Here is a 14,722-nt window from a genome sequence, read left to right as displayed (position 1 = left end):
AGCTGTCAGCGTATTTATAGAAAAGCGCTTTCCATGAGGTCAGAAGGTGATGACATGACAACAAGAGTTGCAGTAGAAGCAAGAGCTATCTGCAAGATTGACAAGTGAAATGAGTCTCATAGAGGTTTCTTGTGTTTGCAGGTCAAGGAGGTCTGTTGATTTTATTGCTACACACATACTAGCATTACACAGCACTGTTATTCCTCAGCAGTTTAGTTGCAAGGAGAATTTTTTTGACAGGTGAACCTGCAAAGCTAAAATTCAATTACGTTATGAATAGAGATGTAACGGCATGTATCTCACGATACAATAATATCACAATGTGAGGAATTCATGATATGATGTTTATTGCAATATTAAAAAAAACAAAAAAAACATTCTGTACGTTTTAAAGTTAAATTCTTCTATCTAATGCACTTTGAGAGTTCAAAATTAAGAGCTCCATCCCAAGTTCTTATCTAAGAAAACTTAAGTCAGAAAAAGTCAGTGAATTGACTTGTACCCGAGCTTTCAAGGGAACTCAAACCTCTTTTTATTTGTAATATACCGTCTCAGTCGAAATTACATTCACACTGGCCAAACAAATTAGAATATAATATTAATAATAACAACAATGATAGTTGTTGTTATTATTAATGATTAAAAGAGATATTTTAAATTTGGACTGCAGTAACATTACCCACTGAAACCGCTAGCTGTCAGCAATTCATACCGCACTTTTAAGCTTTTATTTTGACGGAAACGGCAGTAGAGCTTTTATTTGAAATGAAAACTCCAGCTTCAGTGAAAACAGGCTTACAAAAAATGCGTCTCACTACAAATCTAGAGAAATGCTGTAATCATCTGCCGCGAAAATAAAGCGCAACTGGTGGTCGTTGCATTCCCAAGCGTGCGCTAAACTCACAGCACATGCAATAAACGAGTTCACTGCTTTCACTGTGAACGGGGCCGTTCTGAGGCGTGGAAAACAGCGGATCACGAGCTGATCGCTTGAATGAAGTGCGCGCTTGGCTTTGAAACGTGCAGCGAAAACAGACTTGATGAAGGGATTAAAGGAGAAGTCCACTTCCAAAACAAAAATTCACATATAATGTACTCACCCCCTTATCATCCAAGATGTTCATGTCTTTCTTTCTTCAGTCGTAAAGAAATTACGTTTTTTGAGGAAAACATTTTAGCATTTTTCTTCATATAATGGACTGATATGGTGCCCCGATTTTGAACTTTCAAAATGCAGTTTAAATGTGGCTTCAAACGATCCCAGTGTGGTTGTAAACGATCCCAGCCGAGAAAGAAGGGTCTTATCTAGCGAAACAATCGGTTATTTTCATAAACAAAATACATTTTAAATACTTTTTATTCTCAAACGCTTGTCTTGCCTTGCTCTTGTTGAACTCTGTGTATTCTGGCTCAAGACAGTTAGGGTATGTGGAAAAACTCCAATCGTATTTTCTCCCTCAACTTCAAAAATCATTTCAAAATCATCCTCAGAAGTACCGACCCAGTCTTTGCAAAGTAAACATGCAAAGAAGATCAAACACCCTTAACAAAAAAGGTAAAACGCTGATATAGGACGATTTTGAAGTTGAGGGAGAACATGAGATGGGAGTTTTTCGACATACACTAACTGTCATGAACCAGAACAAAAACAGTTTAGGCAGAGTGAGACAAGACAAGCGTCTGACATTAAAAAGTATAAACTGTATTATTTTTATGAAAATAACCGATCGTTACACTAGATAAAACCCTTCTTTCTCGGCTGGGATTGTTTACAACCACATTTGGGATCATTTGAAGCCGCATTTAAACTGAATTTTGGAAGTTCAAAATTGGGGCACCATATCAGTCCATTATATGAAGAAAAAATGCTGAAATGTTTTCCTCAAAAAACATAATTTCTTTACGACTGAAGAAAGAAAGACATGAACATCTTGGATGACAAGGGGGTCAGTACGTTATATGTGAATCTTTGTTTTGGAAGTGGACTTCCCCCTTTAAGCCATATTGCACTTTCAGTTTAAGATACTGTGTCAAAGCATAACGGCCCAAACTACAACTTTAAAGACCTTTTATGTTAGAATTAGAAGTTTAAATAGATTTTACAAATTACACCTTTTGCCTGAAAGACCTATCGTTTCATGTCTTGTGACCACAAAAATATCGAGACAGTTCTGCTATCGCGATATCACAGTATTGATAGTATCGTTACATCACTCGTTATGACAAAGCTGACTGACTGATGGCACACATACAGAACAGTCCCAAATGCTGTACTAGAAACCTTACTTCATTCTTTGAAGAGGAAGAAAGCCAGTGAAGAAAGGTAATACTGTGTGAGGAATTATCACACTGTTTTTGTTTTTGACCACTGCTGTATGACAAGGGTATAATGTAAAACAGTAACTAAATCAACCTTCTCACTCAGGCGGCACAATGCGTTAAGCCTTCCTCAACTTTGATTCTTTGTGCTATGAGGGAAAGAGTTGTAATTGGTTTTTATTTGTTCTTTCTCTTATCACTGTCTTGCTTTCATGGATAACTTCAAACTAATTAATCAGGCCATGAGAATGATGGAAACGGTCATTGTATCCTCCTCCCTTGTCTTTTTCTCTGAACGTCCCTTGCGGTGCTGACAAAGTCTTTTTAAAAAAACAATCTGTTATGAGCAGATAAATTGTAGGGGGAAAAACGTGAATATTCAGTAAATATATCTTTAGTAAAACGTTCAATTTCCACAACCTCAATTACATTACAATTTTGTCGTGCACTGATTTTATTTTTATATTATCTTATCCAGGCCCCAAGCTGTGTCATATTCAAGCACTTTCTCCTGAATTTCTTATCAAAAAAATTTAAATAAATGAATAAACAAATGCCTCACTTTGCACATCAAATCTGCATTTAGATGTTTTATATGTAAATTCCAAGCACTGTGAATTTAATTTTTCTTACTGTGCGATGCAAATGCAGGAAAATAAAACATAATGTGGTCTCTCCAACAAGAATTTTAAAAAGCCTCATTTGATTGGAGAACATAATTTTAAAGTGATTAAAATATGTACTTCCCAGTTAAATCACCTTAAGAGATTTGCTGTCCTGTTCTGTTAAGAAACTTAAACTTGTTGGAATCAAATGTAATAGCAAGGGATGCATGTTCAGATGTTAAAGGGTCAGTTCAGCCAAAAATTATAATTCTGTCATTAATTACTCACCCTTGTGTCGCTCCAAACCCCTAAGACCTTCTTTTATCTTCGGAGCACAAATTAAGACATTTTTTGATGAAATCCGAGAGCTTTCTGACCCTGCATAGACAGAAACGCAACATCAATAGTTCAACCATAATTTTATGATGCGACAAGAATACATTTTGTGTGCAAAGAAAACAAAAACAACAACTTTTTTCAACAATTTCTACTTAATAGTAGTGCATGTCATTAGCATAATGTCCTAATATGTGAAGTCCATTACACAACTCCCATGACAAATTTACAAGTTCTTTAAAATGTTATTTTGCATGAAACATGTATCTCAGTAGTGTTTTCCCTGCCATTATATTAGGGGGCCTTGTTCTTTTAATAAACTAACTAAATGGTCTTATTTTATTTATCTTATTTACACGACGGCATGTCATTTCTGTCTCTATATGGACGCGTGTCTACAATTTGTCTTCCGCGAAAACGCGGACGCGGAGTCCATTCATAAAAATGGAATTTACCCAATAGCACGGAATGCGTCGATTTTTTGTTAAGTAGATCAAAATTGGGTCTGTCACTTAATTCGAATTGAGATATGGACTTATCTCTCTTAATATTAAAATGCAAAAAGACAGTTTAGATATGGATCCTGAATGTTCCGCTTGGTTCTGTATGTATGAAACACTGAACAAATTCTGAAGCCCACGTGAGGCTCGCGGTGATTTTCGGCCTCTGCGTCTCATTATATGACGACATGAACACATCAACTTCCTCTCCAGAGCTGCTGTGAGAGTAAATTCATGTGAATTTTACCATTTCGTTTAAGAAAACTAGCATCATATCATACTGAATCACACAGAAACTTCACGGCAACCTGTCAAAATAAAAGTACGGTTTAACGTGTAACAGAAATACACTTTTCTTACTTTTGTACATTATTATTAAAACTTTTTAAGCAAATATTCACACAAATTTTCTTCCATGTATTAATTTCAACAGTATACCTCTTTTTGTTTTCCAAAAATAAAAGGGTTTAATTTTCATTTGATTAAAAATATATAAATGTTTAATGTCTTCATTTGATTATTAGAAAAATTAAAACACAAAATTTTAGAAAAAAAAAAGAAAAGAAAAAGATTGTAGGGCCCTATTGTTCAAAATGTTAAAATTGAGAGTTTTGGGCTCTTTTTTCTGTTTAACCCATAAATAGAATATGTCATTAAAAAAAAAAAAAAAATCACACACACAAAACCAAATAAATCAGAGAAATCTTCATAAAATAAGATTTAAAATGTCACCTCAACTTAAAACTAAGAAAACTAAAAGCATTTAGCCCTCAAATATTGTAGAAGACATTTTGATTTCTCTGATCTAAGTATATGGTGGTCTCTTAAATGAGGCCTCCTGCTGGCTGTCAAACTCTTAAGTGGATCTACGTGGGCTAACATCAACGATTTAAAAATCCCAGACAAAAGTTGTCATTATCACAGCATAAATCTCTCATTTGATGCAGTCGCAGCGGGCTTTGAGACATAATGACTGCTGCTAGATTTACAGGCACTGCATGCTGCCACTGTAAAGTGGCTTAACTGCTGGCTGCTTTTATAGCCCCAGTGGTTTATTTTAGCACGATGTTAAGGTAGCAAGAAAGGCGCACAGGTCTAAAGCAATAACTCCAAGTTTATAGCAGTGGACCATGACCACATAACCCACCAAAAGCTAGGAAAGGCCTTCCACAAATCCACTGAGGAAAGAAAAGACCATTTCTTTCTGTCCTCTACAGTATGTTATTGAGTTCTCCTATTCATTTCACGAAGCAGGGGTGCTGACTAAAATAGAATAGCAAATGATTATATAAATGATACTTAGGGAAATGAAGGGGAAAATCATGAGGATGGATGTAACATTCACAGTCAACTAGGACAAATAAGAAGTTCATCTGTAAATCAATCTCTTCTAATTCTCTGAAAGAGCATCCGTGAGAACGAACCCATTTGTTATGTTGTCTGAAACAACCAGAAGGTATGTGCTAACCTGTAACAGACTGCATGTAATAGAAGCTTTCTCTTTTTTTCCAGAGCTTAAATTTATGGAACAACACCAGAGAGCGCCTAAACATTTTTTTTTTTTTTTTTTTACAGAGCTTTGCTTTCTCAAAGGGGATAAGAGTAGCAATGCTTTCACCTCAGCAAAATGTCTGGATTTCTTGCTAATAGTAGCAGTATTTGATTCCAGAGGGTACAGTGCAGCTCATGTACCAACTGACATCTGAGAAATGGCAAAAACACACGAATATGAATGTGGCACAATGCAGGAAATCTGATGGATGAACACTGCTTGTTGTCACAGTGTTTGCAGCAGGGTTCTACAGTGCGACCATGAAAACTACTGCGTGCGACTATGAAAAAATATTTAGAAGCACCATGTGCAACTGACCCAATCAGCGTATTTGTGTATGCGCTGAGGGGAGCTTTAAAGGTTTTTATGTGTTTTTGCAATGCTGAGTAATGAATCACAGACATATCTCATGAATCCTTTCATAAACAAAGTGTAGAGAGAGTGTAAACAGATTCACTGTGCAGTGTAGAGAGCTTTGTTGATTATAATGAAGCTTTGTGAGATCGCAATGAACTGAGATGAATGACAGCTTTCAATGATTTTAAGGGACTTTGTAAATGAGATACTGATTTAATACAACAGTTAAATAAACAAGAAGTTAATATTAAGTGACTTACATTGTCTGACTATAACATTATTGCCTCTATTTTGTCTTCAAAAATGTTACATTTTTAATCAGAGTCAACGATTCACTTTCCCATTTATAAAGACAGTCACTTGCTTTATTCCTGAATGAAACAGCTGTTTAAACAAATAAAATGAATGAATGATTCAGCAATTAAATCAGTGACTTGCCGCCACCTACTGGCAGAAGTATCTTTTTCAGTTATTTAAATATTTTTTTTATTTCTGTATTCAAAATGTTATATTTAAAACATTGAGTTCAACATGAACTTATGAATTTGATTGCGCTCATGCCACCTCTGAGCCTCATTAAACATGGAAATACAGGTACAAGCCACTTTTGTGTTCTTCTATGCCACTTCTGTAATACAAATGAATATTGTTAATACATACTTTTAATAAAGTTAGAAAAATGCCATTACAAAGGTAAAAACCAAATTCCCCTGTAAATCACTTTAAGGAGTCAAATATCACCTCGTAATGGGAAGGCTAAGTTTTGATCAAATTCCTTGATTATTAATTAGAAGGTGCTCCTAAAATTTTGACTGTGCTCCTAATTTTTTTAAAGGAGAACTCTACTTCTAGAACAATTTACAAATAATTTACTCACCCCCTTGTCATTCAAGATGTTCATGTTTTTCTGTCTTCAGTCGTAAAGAAGTTATGGTTTCTGAGGAAAACATTTCAGGATTTTTCTCCATATAATGTACTTAATTGGTGCCTCAATTTTGAAATTCCAAAATGTAGTTTAAATGCAGATTTAACGGGCTGTAAACGATCCCAGCCGAGGAAGAAGGTTCTTATCTAGCGAAACGATTAGTGATTTTTTTCAGAAAATAAAAATTTGTATACTTTTTAAGCACAAAAGCTTGTGTAGCACAGTCTCTGGGATGCGCGCCCACAACTGTCATTCCAAATTCGTAAGACCTTCGTTCATCCTCAGAACACAAATTAAGATATTTTTGATGAGCAAAGACAGCAACAGTATTACCATGTTCAAGGCCCAGAATGTGACATCAGTTGTTCAAACGTAATTTTATAAAGCTGCAAGGATACTTTTTGTGCACAAAGAAAACAAAAATAACTACTTTATTCTACAATTTCTTCTCTTTCGTGTCAACACCCATTCAAGACAGTACCACAACGCCTGCTTGTGCATAATTAGAAATTAAATACCTAATATAGACAAAAGCTGACAAAAAAAATCTTATATGAACTGCTAAACGATATGCAGATATGGTGCATACCTAAAATTATTAACAACAATGAATCAATCATTTATTAATCATAAATATCTCTGTCCCACAGACTTGAGTCACCCCAAAACAAACATTACAGAAGTTAATCAAAGGATGCCTCGTATACAACAACAAGGCCTTGTACTGTGTAAATTCTGTGATAAGCATTACAATTATTCTCTGTGTGATCAGACAGGAGAACTAATCAGGAAGGCCTGTCTTGCTTAATCTTTGAACTGCCTCTCAACTGCTTCTGGTTCAGTGATCTAAGAAGCATCTATTTCCCCAAATAATGAAGCAAAATAGAATAGGGAAAGCCAACAAACATATGTCAGCAAGAGCGATTTTAAACTCCTTATCCGCAGAGGCACAGAATATCCTCAATTTAACCTTCTGTCTACTGGATACAGCATCTGCTGTTCAGCCAGAAACATATAACAAATCTACATTTAGGGAACATGCTTCCACTATAAAAGCTACAGGGAAATCATCCCAGGGGTCTCATTAGTTTGGGTTTATCGAGAGCTGAATATTTCTGGGAAGGTCTGTGCTTTAGCCCACTTATCATTAAGTCTTACGGAAATTGAGGTCGGAGCCTGTGAGATGTAAGGAAATGCTTTTATTAGAGTGCTTATGAATGCTTGCCAATGCAAAAGTCGTAACTGTTTACAACGGCAAACACTCACATTCTGAAATATGACTGAACGTGTGCATTTCTGAGCAAGATGCTTTCTATAAAACATTTCCCTCTCAATTTAGTCCCTTTTGTTCATTTGTGATTCCTGTGGCCAAACCTCAGGGGACAATTAGTGCTAGGCTAACATTAAAATGTAATTATCACGGCAATAAATTATGATTAACTGCAGGGCTGTCATATTCTCAATGGACCCGCTGCCATCTCAGAGTGGTGCTGGAGGTACACATTCATCCCTCAGGGGCTTCAGTCAGCAGTGCAGAGGGCACAAAAGCTTTGAACAGCATTCATCCAACATCAGCCAACCACTTCTTTCGTCCTACACCAAGCCACATAAGTTTATGGTTTGTGAAAAGGACTGTAATGTTGTCCCCTGGGAGAAGGGCACCAGCAGCATGCAGATTTTTTTTTGCATCTTTTTAAAGCATTCTGCTGAACCGCATAGGTTAGGCCATGTTGATCATTATTTGAATTAATGTTTTTATAATGTACCAAATTGGAAGGATTCCTGTATCAGCGTATCTGCTGAATATGTCGCTACTGAAAAAAAATGAACATACAATATGACAAGTGTAATACTATAAATGGGGGTGTGCGATAATGACAAAAAAAAGATATCTTGATATTTTCTGGAATTTTGTTGATAATTTAATTGACAATATTTTGTTGAGAGTGCTATTGTGCTGGTACTTTGACAGGTTTAGGACTGCCATAGACAGGTGACCCCCCCCAAACTTTTGATATTCTTCCTATTCTGAGTGGTAATTAGTTTGCTGGAGTAACAGAAATTTCAATAAGTTTAAATAGATTTTTACATTTTATTGGCATTTATACCTTCATAAGGCCATTTTTCTAACCTAATTAAATGTGTGAATCATCTGTTGTGTCTAATTCTTACATTTAATCAATAAATTTAAATAGTAAGACACTAAAGGTTGTTACCTATCAAATGAAATGAATACCTATCAAAATTTGTGTTTGCAACGCAGAGGTGGCACAGAATCTGGATCCGAAGTGGCATTTAGATGCATTTACACAGACTGTTTAATGCAGGGCATGAATGCATTTAATCTGCAGTTACAAATGCATGAATAATGTTTTGATGTTTTAAAAACAAAATGTTCAATAGTGATGTTTAAAATGATTTTGAGGGAAAAAAGGGAAAGGGAAAATATAATTTAAAAATAAACCTAAAATCGCCAGTAGGTGGTGGCAAATCAATGCATGATTGAGTCATTGAGTCATTCTTTCAACCGAATCGTTCAAACGCGTAATTGATTCAGTAATGAAACACCGTCATGTCTTGCACAGATACGCAAAACAGTTCTGCTGTGGCTTTGTTTGAAACTATTTTCGTTGATAAAAATAAAATGTAATTACCTCAATATTAACTTTTTATTTATAGAACTGTTCAATAATTTCTTTGACGATATTTAACTATATCAGAGAATATAAATATAAAAGAAATATAAAAAAATCTAAAAAATATATATATATAAAATATAAAAATAAATAAAAAACGGGGGCATTTTCACCCCTTTTTCTTGAATTTGAAGGGAATTCTTAAAGTGCCCCTAAGTGAATACAAACATCCTGCAAAGTTTAAAATCTGAAAGTGTATAAAGTTATCATTTCAGAAATCATCATTTAAACGAGTCGTTTTTAAAACGAATCACAAGCTGTTTTACGTTGGTGTCAACATGAAACGTTAGCATATTTCCCACTCATTTGTTGTGTGCACAGACCCGGGAAAACCTGAAAAAAGTGTATAAATATAAATTTTTATAAGAAAATGACAGATCGTTTCACTAGATAAGACCCTTATTCCTCGGCTGGGATCGTTTAGAGCCTTTTGAAGCTGTATTGAAACTGCATTTTTAACCTTCAATCCATTGAGCACCATTGAAGTCCACTATACGGAGAAAAATCCTGGAATGTTTTCCTCAAAAAACGTATTTTCTTTGCGACTGAAATAAGAAAGACATGAATATCTTGGATGACATGGGGGTGAATAAATAATCAGTAAACTTTTATTCTGAAAGTCCTTTAAAAATCCTTTAAAAAATCCTTTAAAAATGGCTGCCCTCATGCCCTCAAAATTGTGCGTGTTATGTTCACTCAGCACAGCTTGTAGGTCTCTAGCTAACCGGCTAACAGCAATATCTGTGTGCTCGCAATTGTCTAGAAATGTGTCGATGAATATTGAAAGTTTGTTGTTGTTATTACTTGGAGTTATGATACAGAATAATGCAATATGTTGGTGTACAAACTGCAGTGCTTTATCAATACATTTCATACGTTTCTGTTTGGGTGTTCAATGTAATGGTGATGGGTGTTCCATTTCCGACATGCGCTGCATGCAGTAGACCAATCACAACAGACAGGGTCATCACCACAGATTAATGTCACGCAAAGGAGGAAATGAATCATTGAGCGAATCGTTTGGGAGTCACTGAGCAAATAAGGTAAATATAAATGCAGATTATAAGACAATGAAAGTGTTTTTTGACCTTGCATGCATGTTAACTTCTTGTTGGGGATTCCCAAAGCCAATATATGAACCTTTCATAATCCATAACAGGGGCATTTTAATGAATTTTAATAGACTAAATCAAGCAGTGAAAGCGTATACCATAAATGTGAATGCAAAGTAGTCTACCCTACATCACGTAGCGTATGTGTGTGTTTTTGCTTGTTTTTTGCCATAAACTCGATAATGTCAAGTCGCATATTGCTTAAAGAACAATTACAATAGTATTGCAGATGATGTATATCGCACACCTACAATCAACTTACAGTGTCACCAGTGTAACCTGATTCCTCAAAAGCAAACAAGTTCTATGTGCCAACCAAACACCTCTACCATCCAGGAAATGGATTCAATGGTAGGATGTTTGGTTTCAGACTTGTCACACCTAAAAGCACCCATCTTTTTGTCGTTTCTTTTCTATACATTAGGAACAATGGACCCAGCAGTAACTACAGCAACAAGCTACATAAGATGTATTGACACTCTCCCAGACTAGCAGGTCCACTGAAAGCGACCCACATCCACAATGGCCTTTCCTCAGACGTGTATAGTCCGCCCTGCCTTCCTCCCAACAGAAATTACTCCCGCTGAAATGTGCCATTCATCCCCAAGAATCAGATGCTGTGTCGCCTGCCAGTGCTGCCAGCCATTGAAACCCAACTGCAAAGCTCCAAATGAAGATGTGAAAAGCCAATCTACGTTCCAGCAGGAGAGGGAAGTAATTTTCTCTTCCCGCCTCTCTATTGATCTCGGCATGGCTGATTCAGAGCCCTGCTGCTTTCTGGGCACAGGAAGTAGAGAGAAATGGCCTCGCTGGGAGGAGAAGGCAAACAATTGAAGAGAGACGTTTTTTGTCTTACCTTCATTGCGCATTTAAAATCCCATAGAGGACAAACAAGCCATGATAGACACTAGATTGTGAAGAATCTGCTGTATTTTTGTGCTTCCCCTCACTGGGACACCACCTCATTGGGCATCGGACTACAAGATAAATGGCTTATTGTTTCAGAGAATATCCTTGGTTGCTCTCTCTAAGGCATGTACAAAAACTGGCTCCACAAAGCATAATGCATGAGTTTACACATCCTTATGGGAAGTCATTTCACTGCACAGTAGTTTCTGACCTTATTCTGTTCTGAACTCTCAAACACAATGCAGAGAAAAAAAAAAAAAAAAAAACACAAGGCTGGAGAAGTACATGAATTAAAGGATTAGTTCACTTCCAGAATAAAAATGTCCTGATTTACTCACCCCATGTCATCCAAGATGTTCATGTCTTTGTTTCTTCAGTCAAAAAGAAATGTTCTTTTTTTTTTAGGATAACATTCCAGGATTTTTCTCCATATAGAGGACTTCAATGGGAACTAATGGGTTGAAGGTTCAAACTGCAGTTTCAATGCAGCTTTGATGGACTCTACACTGTAAAAAACAATTTGTTGAGTCAACTTAAAATAATTTGTAACTTGGCTGCCTTAAAATTTTAAGTTCAGTCAACTCAAAAAAAAGTTTATTCAACTTGAAATGTTAAATTATACTAAGTGACAACTTAAATATTTGAGTTAAATCAACTTCAAATTTTAAGGCAGCTGGGTTACTTACCCACCTGTTATGTTTAGCAAACACAAATATCTAAGTTGTTACTTAGCACAACTTAACATTTCAGTTTGACCAAACTTATTTTAGTTGACTGAACTTAAAATTGTAAGGCAGCAGGGTAACAAATTATTTTAAGCTGACTCAACAAATTGTGTTTTTTATTTTTTACAGTGTACACAATCCCAGCCGAGGAATAAAGGCACTGATTTTCTCAAAACAAAGTTTCTATTTGTTTTTTGTTTAGGTATAAAACAAAGTTTGAAAAAATGTGAGCAGCGGTATACTGAATATGCAAATAAGTGCTGCACACTTTCCTCGCACTCCCGTGAAGTCACGTCACATCTTTACATGGCACTTAATTCAATTTATTGCATAAAACCAAACAGCAGTATTAAATATGAAAAACGGCATCTCATTTCATCAAAAGCAAACTTTATGCTATGCTACTAAGAATGGGCTCTCCACAGTGTTTATGTTTTTACCCGCGAACATCTCACCTCCAAGGACTCAACAGATGAAATTAATCCAGGTGGAGCCTCAGCACACACCTCCTACGAGGTAATCATCATGGACCAATGGTAGTGCGAAGGTCTTTTGCAGCTGGAATGAACTTTTCTGGAAAGTTCACTTTGGCAAGCCGTTTCGAAACAAACACAAAACAAACTTTGTTTTGGCCGGATTTTGTTCAAAATGATCTTACATCAGTTCGTTCTTTCATTTCGCTTTAAGTATAACAGGGTCTTATCTAGCAAAATGATTGGTCATAAAAAATGTTTTTAACCATAAATACGTGTCTTGCACTAGCTCTGCGATGCGCATGCATGACTTTGTGCACTATGTAATGATGTTGGAAAGGGCATGCGTTCAAGGCAATTCAAAGAGGTAGCATAGATTTCCACCAATTTGCACCTTCAACTTGTTGAGTCCCACTGAAGTCCACTATATGGGGGAAAAAACCCTGGAATGTTTTCCTCAAAAACATTCATTTCTTTTTGACTCAAGAAAGACATGAACATCTTGGATGACATGGGGGTGAGTAAATTATCAGGAAATTTTTATTCTGGGGAAGTATACTAAACCTTTAAATAGTCAGTTTTTCAAGTGTCAAAAATAACTACTAACTTTCTTCCCAGAGATAACTGGAAGCACAGCAACAGTCATCAGTGTGTAGCAGTAAATCTTCAGCTCACTGCCCGGGGGAAACAGCACCTTACCTTGGTGACAGATGTGCTGCTGAATAACTTTGGTGAAATGAGGAGTAAACAGCCAATGGGCTCGTGCCACATTAGAGACAGATAATCCAGGTGCCATGCTGCAGGGAAGTTAGTCCGTCAAGAGAACCTGTTGATCCAGCCATAAGGGGTCAGTCTACATGCCTGAGAATAAAATTTAGAATCTTTAGTTACTGCTACACAACCAGGGCCAGGCGAATTGGGTTTCGTTTATCACAGGGACAGCCACTCTGGAACAACACAGAGTGAAGTGCTTTGCCCAAAGGCACAAGATTGATGGCTCACGGCGTGATTCTATTGTTAATTGACCCAGCAATCTTCCAGTTACCAGCCTTGAGCCTTAAAGATGAAGGAGTGTGTCATTTCTGAGCCACTAGCATCACCAAACGGAATTGCAAAAATAATGTATTTTCAAACAGGTTCCCTAAACACTTTTTTAAAAGGAGTATTTCACTTCCAGAACCACGTCTTTCTTCAGTCACAAAGAAATTTTGTTTCTTGAGGAAAACATTTCAGGATCTCTCTCCACATAATGGACTTCTATGGTGTCTCTGAGTTTGAACGTCCAAAACGCAGTTTTAATGCAGCTTCAAAGGCCTCTAAACCAAAGAAGAAGAGTATATCATTTTCTAAAAAAAAGTACAATTTATATTCTTTTTAACCTCAAACACTCATCTTGCCTAGCTCTGCGTGAAATCTGTGTATTCCGGTTCATGACAGTTAGACTCCCATCTCATTTTCTCCTCCAGCTTCAAAATAGTCCTACATCACAGTTTTACTTTTTGTAAAAGGCGTTTGACCTTCTCTGCATGTTCACTTTTAAACACTGGGTCAGTACTTCTGCAGCGATGTAGGCTGTAGCAGTTGAGAGTCAGTTAGAGAGTCGGACTTGTAACCCAAAGGTCACGGGTTTGAGTATCGTAGCGGCAGTGGTTGTACCAGCAAAAATGGCTGACCACTGCTCCGGGTGTGTGTTTACGGTGTGTGTGTGCACACTTGGATGGGTTATATGCAGAACACAAATTCTAAGTATGGGACACCATATTTGGCATATGTCACCTCACTTCACTTACCTACTGTACTGTTTAGCCATCACTGAACTTTTGCTGAATCCCCATTAAAGCTCACTTTAATATGGTACTGATACTGGGTATAACTATTTTTTAGCATGGAATAGCATGAGGACTTATTCTGAAAAACATATTCTCAGTGCAAGAAAACAGCTTCAATCAAGTACTGTACCGAAGTGTACAGACATTTGACTCTGTAGTACTCTGCCATCCCACTCACTCTTTGTAAGAATAAAGCTGTTGAAGAGGGCATTTGTATACATGATCTATTAAATTATACATGATGCCCCCCATCGAGCCAGGCAAAGTTAAGGTTTGTATATCACCACCTGAGGGTCTCTAGAATGCTCTGATGGAGGTGAGGAAAGGGGTTGTTTTGCCGCCTGGGGAACTGCGAGATAGACTGGACTCATTTGCAGCCACTCT

The sequence above is a fragment of the Labeo rohita genome, chromosome 20, assembly GCF_022985175.1.
Source record: "Labeo rohita strain BAU-BD-2019 chromosome 20, IGBB_LRoh.1.0, whole genome shotgun sequence".
NCBI lineage: Eukaryota > Metazoa > Chordata > Actinopteri > Cypriniformes > Cyprinidae > Labeo > Labeo rohita.
Note: the sequence above shows the minus strand (reverse complement) of the source record.